At 50.7% G+C, this 8,616-nt stretch overlaps 1 pseudogene; it reads left to right on the top strand.

Annotated features, from left to right (window-relative positions):
- The first annotated feature begins 4,070 nt into the window (after window positions 1–4,070).
- Window positions 4,071–6,162, top strand: LOC136491594 (uncharacterized; annotated as a pseudogene).
- The last annotated feature ends 2,454 nt before the right edge of the window (window positions 6,163–8,616 follow it).

Below are 8,616 nucleotides of genomic sequence, written 5' to 3'. Positions count from 1 at the left end.
TGTTTCCAACCAGGGTTCTAGGTGCGGCATGGTGACTGCAGACCCCATCGTGGATATCGCTCAACAAATGCTTCCCCTGTTAGATGGGGATGCAGCACTGCAGGATCCCGGTGTGGCTTCGCTTGTAGAGTTCGCCCTCAACAAGGGCAAAGGACTTGGCACGACGCGTGAGTTGTCGAGCCTCCATCTTGTCTGTCGGCAGTGCCTCATGGAGGAGGTAGTCGAGGTAGAGCATCCTTCAGTCGACCAGAGGGTTGGGCTCTATTGCTGGGTCCTCTTCAAGCTCCATGACTTCAGGGTCGGATGGAGCCGACGGTTGGTCAGCCCTCGAGCCCAAGGCGGGCGGTCTATCACCGGCTTGTTCTGGCCCCTCATAGCGAACCGAGGGCTTGTGCTGATCGCTGGCAAAGACGTCCATTGGCTCTGGCTCTCGGCCGGATGCCGCTTTTGCCAGCGCATCGGCCGCCTCATTGAGACTTCTTGGAATGTGGTTGAGCTCGAGCCGTCGAACTTGTCCTCTAGCTGGCAGACTTCTCGGCAATATGCAGCCATCTTGGGGTTGTGGCAACTTGACTCCTTCATGACTTGGTCGATGACCAGCTGGGAGTCACCCCGGATGTTGAGGCATTGGATGCCCAACTCGATGGCGATGCACGGGCCATTGATGAGCACCTCATATTCAGCCACATTGTTGGAGGAGGGGAAATGGATGCGGACCATGTACCTCATGCGTACCCCGAGGGGCAAAACGAAGACCAGCCCCGTGCCGACGCCTTTCTTCATCAGTGATCCGTCGAAGTACATCATCCAGTACTTTTGGTCGATGATTGATGGTGGCATTTGGACCTTGGTCCACTCTGCAATGAAAAAGCCAACACTTGGGACTTGATGACCATTCGGGAGGCATACGTAATGCCCTGACCCATCAGCTCGAGTGCCCACTTCACGATTCTTCTAGTGGCATCCTGGTTTTGGAAGGTGTTCCAACCATGTTCGCGCCAAATCGGCTAGGAACAATGGAAGGTTGCGGATAATGAAATCATCATTATCCGCTCCACCGACTTGGCAGGCAAGCAGATAATCCTCTAGCCACAGTACGAGGTTCGTTTCCTCTGAGTATTTCAGAATGTTGGTTGGTGGTCGGTACCTTAGCAGGAAGGCAGTGTAGAGGATGTGTCGGTCGAAGGCCTGAGGCCCTGGGAGGCCGGGGCCCGGGCTTCAGTCCTCGCTGCTGTCGTAGCGTCCACCACGATGAGGGTGATAGCCACGGCTAGCTTCCTCTCTTGGCTCATCGCGGGTGCGTCTACGGGCGTCGAGGGTGTAGCGTGCGTCACGGTTGCGGCCGAGGCGCTCATGCACTGGGACCGTGGGGCGCTGCCTGCTGCCTGGTGGACTGATGCATCCTGGTCGGTTCGTTCTGAGGGTGTGCGCTGGCTGGCGTTGATCTCGTGTCACCGAGACAGCGAGCTCTTGGCCTGCTGCGCCACTGCACGCTCGAGTAGCGTGCGAATCTCGCTATGGGCACGATGATCCTTGGGCATCATGGGCCCCAGAAGCCCACAGAGTAAGGGCACCGTAGCAGCGATGTTCTAGCTTGCCCGGGCGAAGTGCGGGAGGGCTTCATCATCAATGATGATCCTCCAGTTCACGTCACAGGCCATGGCGCGCGCGCGCCCACCGTCTCCATGGCGCTTGATCTCCCTATCGAGCTCCGCGCGTTTCTGCTTGAGCTGGAGTTATGCTTCCTCGAGCTCTAGGTGCCGGGCCTTCAGTTGCTCCACCCGTAGGCGGGGTGGCCCCCCCCCCCCGTCTCCCACTCGACCTCATCACCGAGATTGTTCAATGGGGTAGCCTCCTCTTCGTGGATGCTTTTGATGTGTCCCTCGGGGGTACCTGCCATGAAACACTCATGAGAGGGGTGATGACTCCCCCTGTAGGAGTCAGAGCCGGAGGGCTGACTCTCCCGCGAGGAGGTTGTGGAAAGACTCCATGACATATTCGGTCATCCCCACAAAATTGTCATTCGCGAGGACGGAGGTGTGCGTCGTGCCATAAGGTGCCCATCAGTCTCTGCGACGTTGCAGAGGCCGAACGGGAGCGCTGTCGGGGCGCTCCGGATGAGGTATGCCAGAGAGAGCGTCTCCCCTTCGGCAAGCTGTACCATGACGTTGGCGAACGAAAAGGTGAGGTGGCGCAGGTCTTCCCAGGACGGTCGGGGCCTCAGGAAGGCACCAAGCTGGCACTTTAACCTCCCATAGTCGAAGTCGAGGAGCTGGTTGCTCCTAGGGGCGCGGGCCTCCGATGCGTGTAGTTGTAGCTCCTCAAGCGTGTCGGCGGTCATGTCGAGGCTGGTGGAGTGAAGAGGTCGGACGGCGGCGGGAGCCATCACCAACTCTCCCTCCGTCGTGACAATGAAGTCCAGGTCCCCGAAGCACACGTGCGTGCCTAGGACCCAGCCAAGGTTGTGACTAGCCATTCGAGGCCTGGTATGGATGTCGAGACGTGCAAAAGGCCCCTACCTGGCACGCCAACTATCGGTGTTTCGAAGTAAATTTCTAATATTGCGCGTCTGGCTCGGATGGTGTGCTAAAAGGACACGAGGTTTATACTGGTTAGGGCAGAATGTCCCTACGTCCAGTTCGTTGCTGTTGCTTGTGTTACTAGTACTGAAAGTTCATAGTAGGGGTTACAAATGGGCGAGAGAGGGATAGGCCCCAAGTCTCTGATGGAAAGAATGAACAGGTGCCGAGAGCTCGGTTGCTGCTCGGTTGTATGTTCGGGGTTCGATGAATTGATCGAATTCGAGTCTCCTGTGGTGTGTTGCGATGAGTTTCGATCGTTGGTCTGATGCCCTCTAATGGGATGCCCTGCTTTTCCTTTTATAGGCCAAGGAAAAGCAAGGGTTACAGCGGGAAAAAAAGGAGAGTCAAAAGGAGAAGAAGTCCTCCAGGATTGACGGGTCCTTCTTTTCTTCTATGTGGGTCTCGCTGACCCTGTAGACATCAACAGGGACAGCTTCATGTCGTGGCCCTATCCGTCACTAGCGCCATGCATAGGCGTCGTCTCCCGGTTATGGCGCTCCACTCCGTCCTAGCGGATATCATGGCGAATTGACGCGCCTATCAGTGTTCGTACGATGGTTAGGCAGAACAGCATCGGTTCGCCCGACGCTGTTCCTGATGTGAATCCTCAAGTATGCCCCGTCACGGCCACGGGTTATATTAGGGTGTGCCAGTCACCTCTCTGGTGTCAGAGCTTTGACCCAGGCCCATACGCTTGGACCTAGAGCGGTCGGCGGCGGTATGGGTCTCCGTCGGACGAAACGGAGCCTGTGGCCTCGGTGTCGGGCGAGGCGAAGCCACCCTCAGGGGTTGGGCAAGGTGGAGCCACCCTCAGGGGTTGGGCGAGGCGGAGCATGTGGCCTCGGTGTCGAACGAGGTGGAGCCCGCCCTCAGGGGTCGGGTGAGGCGGAGCCCGCGGCCTCGGTGTCGGGCGAGGCGGAGCCACCCTTAGGGGTCGGGCGAGGCGGAGTCCGCAGCCTCGGTGTCGGGCGAGGCGGAGCCAACCCTTAGGGGTCGAACGAGACGGAGCCCGCGGCCTCGGTGTCGGACGAGGCGGAGCCCACCCTCAGGGGTTGGGCGAGGCGGGGTTTGCGCACCTGGAGGTCGGGTGGAGCTGTAGTTACGCTCTTGACTGCTCGGATGAATCAATGTTGATGGTTATTAGCTCCTCCTCTTCGAGTACCCTGGTATTGGTCCCGGACAGCGTTATATGTTTGGAGTATGCTTAAAGCCAAAAGCATTGTCAATTTTTTGAAGAAAAATCTAAATAGATGGCAGTGAGGAAAAACTATATTTTTGGATGGCATAAAAAATGTTATAGTTTTAAAAGGCATGCATTGTCCTGCAGTTTGATTTGATTCTATTTTAGCACCTAAGTTGGTATGGTATACGTTTCATCAGGCAAAGAAAAATAAAATCGGGACGGATATAGATCCAAGTCCACCGACGTGCGCATCGGCAATATATAAGCAGACCGTCGTGCCCTACTCAGCATTCTCGAAACAAACCATGGCCGGTACGCGACGCCGTCGCCGCCTCCAGCAGCAGAGGGAGAAGAACCAGTTGGCCGCTGAGCAGTGGGCCGCCGCAGCTGCCCCGTTCCAACGCCTCCCGCCCGAGCTGCTGGCCGAGATCCACCGCGCGTCGGGGCAAAACCTGCTGGAGACGCCGTGGCTCCTCCTCCCCGGACCCCAGGAGTACGATGAGAAGGCCACGATCCTGTCATTGGCCAGCGGGAAATCCGTGTCCGTGCGCACTTCGGACGTCGCCATGGGTGGCTCGTGACGGTCGACGATGTTGGAATCAGCGATGACTACAAGTTCTCGATCTTGAAGCTGATTTGCAATCTTAGGCCTTGTTTAGATTGTAAGTTTTTTCATTTTCTTCATTACATTAAATCTTTGGACACATACATGGAGTATTAAATGTAGATAAAAAAATAACTAATTACACAGTTTGATTGTAAATTACGAGACGGATCTTTTAAGTCTAGTTAAGCTATGATTGGACAATAATTGTCAAATACAAACGAAAATGCTACAGTGCCAAATACTGATTCCTAACCTCAATTTAAACCAAGCCTTAGGTTCCTCAGAGGACACAATTCATTCATAAGCTTAGCTTTCTTCGACTCAAAAAAAGGATGATTCTTGAAGTTGGCTTGCTTTTAGTTTTAATAAATCTTGATATTGATTCCATAAGCTGACTTGCAATCTTAGGTTCCTCATAGCACACAATTCATTCATTTAATAAATCTTGATATTGATTCCAATCTTGAAGTTCGCTTGCAGCCGGTCCAGCGCAGGGTCCATCAGAGGTGGAGGTTCATCTGCCTTATATGTTGTGCTCCCCCACTATTGCTATATGATGTGGGGTTGGGGGTTCTCCCGCCTTATATGTTGTGCTCCTCCACCATCGCTACACGATGTGGGAATAAAACTCAACAATCTGCACAATATATAAGGCGGGAGAACTCCACCTATCATGCTAGTCTTTTGGGTTTAGTCTTTTGGATTGAGTAATATCCAAAGACTCTTATATGTTGTCAGCTCCGATCTAAGGCTCGTAACGAGCCGTGCCACTGCAAGCCAGCTCCAAGAACTCGTGACCGCTTTCGACATACGAGCGGGGCGCCCTGCGCATGGCTAACCCGGTCACCGGGGCGCACGCCGACCTGCCGGCCATCTCCACCATCCGGTTCCTCCGCCCGGTTTCTGGCGGCGGCTGGTTCTGCCTCGACGTAGACCCCTTGCTTTAGATCCGTTTCGGATGCTCACCCCCGTCGGAACACGAAGGTCGTGGCTGGCCGAGGACGTCGACGTACAAGGCCGCCCAGATGCGGCAGGTCTTCTACCGCAAGGTCGTCCTCTCCGCGTCGCCGCGCCCCGGCAGCTACGCCGCCATGCTCATCATGGACCGGTTCATCGGCGCCCCGGCCTTCGCGACGGCGGCGGAGGAGGACCCCGTGTGGAGGATGGCGCCCTCCCGCGACGGCGTCGAGGACGCCATACACCACGGTGGCCGCTTCTTGTAGATCACCTACACCGGCCATGTCGAGGCGTGGCAGCGCAACGTCGAGACCGGCGAGTTCACCAGCGACGCCGCCGACGCGGTCGCGCCGAGGCTGGCTTACGAGGACGAACACCTGCGCCGCAAGTACCTCGCGGCATCCACGGACGAGCGGCTCATGGTGGTGCTCAAACACTCTAGGGATGACGAAAACCCAAGCCGTCGGTACCGCCCCATCTCCAAGGACACGCGCGTCTTCTTCAAGGTCCAGATACTGGACCACGACAAAGGCCGGTGGGAGGAGGCGGCAGACATCAGCGACGCCGCAATCTTCGTCGCCGTCAACGGATCGCTGTGCCTGTCGACGAGGGAGCACCAGGGCATCACGCCCGGCTGCGTCTACTTCACTGACGACGATGTCGGTAGTGCCTGCCTGCGCAACGCCTACTGCAATTCCGACGACACCGAGCTCATAGACGAGCTCAGGGACGTTGGCGTCTATAGCCTAAAGACCGGCAGGGTAGAGAAGATAGGTGCGGTCGGCAAGCATCGGCTATGGCCGCCGCCGGCGTGGTTCACGCCTGCCTTGTGACCACTTCACGCACTGCACGAATCCTTCCATAGATTATTTCCTTCCCTTTTTCTCGTTTCTTAATTAGACGCAAACAATGGCATGCAGCTAGCTCGATCATAAGCGCGAGTACATTTCATTTATTTACTCCTATTAAATATATTGTAATATATGTACTACCGTTTTCTATCTACAATGGAGTTTCATTGAGTATATCTACAATGGAGTTTAATTGAGTAATAAGTTAAATTTCACATCCTCTGTTCCAAATTATAAGATGTTTTAGGCTTTCTTAGTAGATATATTGTTTTTACTATACATTATACATAGCATATATCTTAGACTAACTCCAAGAGACTTTTTATATCTTTCTAATTCTAATGTATAGGAATAGAGATTTTGGTGAAAACAATACCCTCCAAAAGCCTTTAATTGGATCTCCAAATATAGATATTCTCTATTCTAGATTTCTCGCTAGCCAAAGATGAAAAACGATGATGATTCTCTAGAGTGCGCACACAAGATATAGAAAAATTGTTACGATTTTAACTCCAATGACTCTCTAAACGATGATTTATAGAGTAAATCTTAGAAAGATTCGTGGAGATGCTTATAGTAAAAGGCATGAATCTAGAAAACCCCAAACGTCTTATATAATTTATTAAAAGGGAGGGAGTACTAAATTGAATAATAAAAATAGTCTTAAATGTAGGAAAAAATTGATTCCGTATGAACAAGATCAAATTCACTTGTTTTTCCAAACATGATTGGAAGAAATTTAGTATTCTTTTTTTACAATTAAACATTATCACAACTCCAACTTAACAATCAAAAGGACCAAGGATATGAATAAAATATAGGGCTCAGTGAGATTGTTGGATTTTGGGTTTTTAGGACCTTTAAATACAACTAAATTTAAGGCACAATATATTAAAGGTAATATTAAATACTATGAGTTAATTATTCTCCACATTTATAGAAAAGAGAAAAAAGAGGAAGACGAATGCAACTTAAGATCAGGTGTATCCTAACGCAAATTTCCACCTAAATATTGGTTGATGCTATACCTCGCCAACATACTAGCAAGGGCAAGATCGCCCAGGCCACACACGACCATGACACGCAACAAAGGTAGGTCTAAACCATTGTTTGAAATAGCCGCCTAAGGCATTTAGTAGTCTATGTCCTAAAATAGGCTACAACCAGCTATAGTATAGCTATAGCTAAGAGCTAAATTGTACATGAAAAAACTTAGCTAAATCATGCTCAAATAGCTCCAGCAGGAGATAGCAGAAGGTATAGCTAGATATTTAAAACCTTGGTCTAAACAGAGATGCCAGTCAACGGGTCGATGAGGCCTATTTGAGGCTTGTTCTTCGCTCGGATCACCCATGAACACCTTTCGAAAGACCCATATAGGATTAGCAAGGCCACCAAGAATACCAACAAATCTTGTCGAGAGAAGTGTTGAGCAAGGGGGTTGGAAAGAGCTTGAAGTAGAGCAGTAAAAGTAAGTAAGAACAAGGTATTGAAATTCATCTTTACAGATCGGAGGAAGAGTAGGTTCTACGGCGCTGAAGTATGTAACACATGCTATACTCCCATAGATTGGTTTTTTGACGATTGGATAGCTGGATCTCTTAAACGGCTGTGATCCTCTCATACAAATAGAGGGGTGATCTTAACCCATTAGGAAACTTATTCCATATGCTTTTTACAAGTTTTTCACTAGATCAGATGAGTTTCTAAAGAAAAATTATGATTTATTTCTCATATAGCCAATATTAGTTCCCCTAGAAAAACTGGACTAGCTAGGTCGGTTCTCGCTTGTTGAAAGCCCTAGTTTGGTTTTGGCTAATTGATGAAACACATTGAACTAACCCTATTCTCTAAGTGTGTAATTGAGATAGGTTGGTCCAAGTCCAAGTGATGGAGCTAGATGGCACTCAAGTGATAGAGATGGCCAAAAGATGGAGATCGATCAAGGGCTCCAACTTGGAAAAGAAGAAAGAGAAAAACAAAATGATGGTCAAGACAAAGGTAAATGCTAGAGCTATTTTGTTTTGCCAATCAAGATGCAATACTGTGCATGATTGGGTTTAGGATAGATAGTCGTACTATTAAGAGGGGAACTCTCACGGTGATTACGGTTATCTAGTGCCACTAGATGATTTAACTTCATGCATTTGCATTAGGACCTAATCAGTGCTAACAACCCTTGAAAATGTTTGTGGAAAATGCTAACTCATCTTTAATATAATGGACCAATCAAAATTATACAAAGTCCTTTCAGGAAAGCATCCCCGCTGAGAGCCTTCGATTGTTGTACATCCAGAAAAATGTACACAAAAATTTGTCTTTATTAAAATCAAGGACTAATAAAACACCAAAACTCATCTGATGGCCGATCCATCCCAAGCACGCGGTCTTCAAGCGCGCCCCACTCGCCTCGCGACCAGGGATGGAAGCCTGTAA

This window comes from Miscanthus floridulus, chromosome 11, assembly GCF_019320115.1.
Source record: "Miscanthus floridulus cultivar M001 chromosome 11, ASM1932011v1, whole genome shotgun sequence".
Classification (NCBI taxonomy): domain Eukaryota; kingdom Viridiplantae; phylum Streptophyta; class Magnoliopsida; order Poales; family Poaceae; genus Miscanthus; species Miscanthus floridulus.
This window is presented reverse-complemented; position numbering and strand designations above follow the sequence as displayed.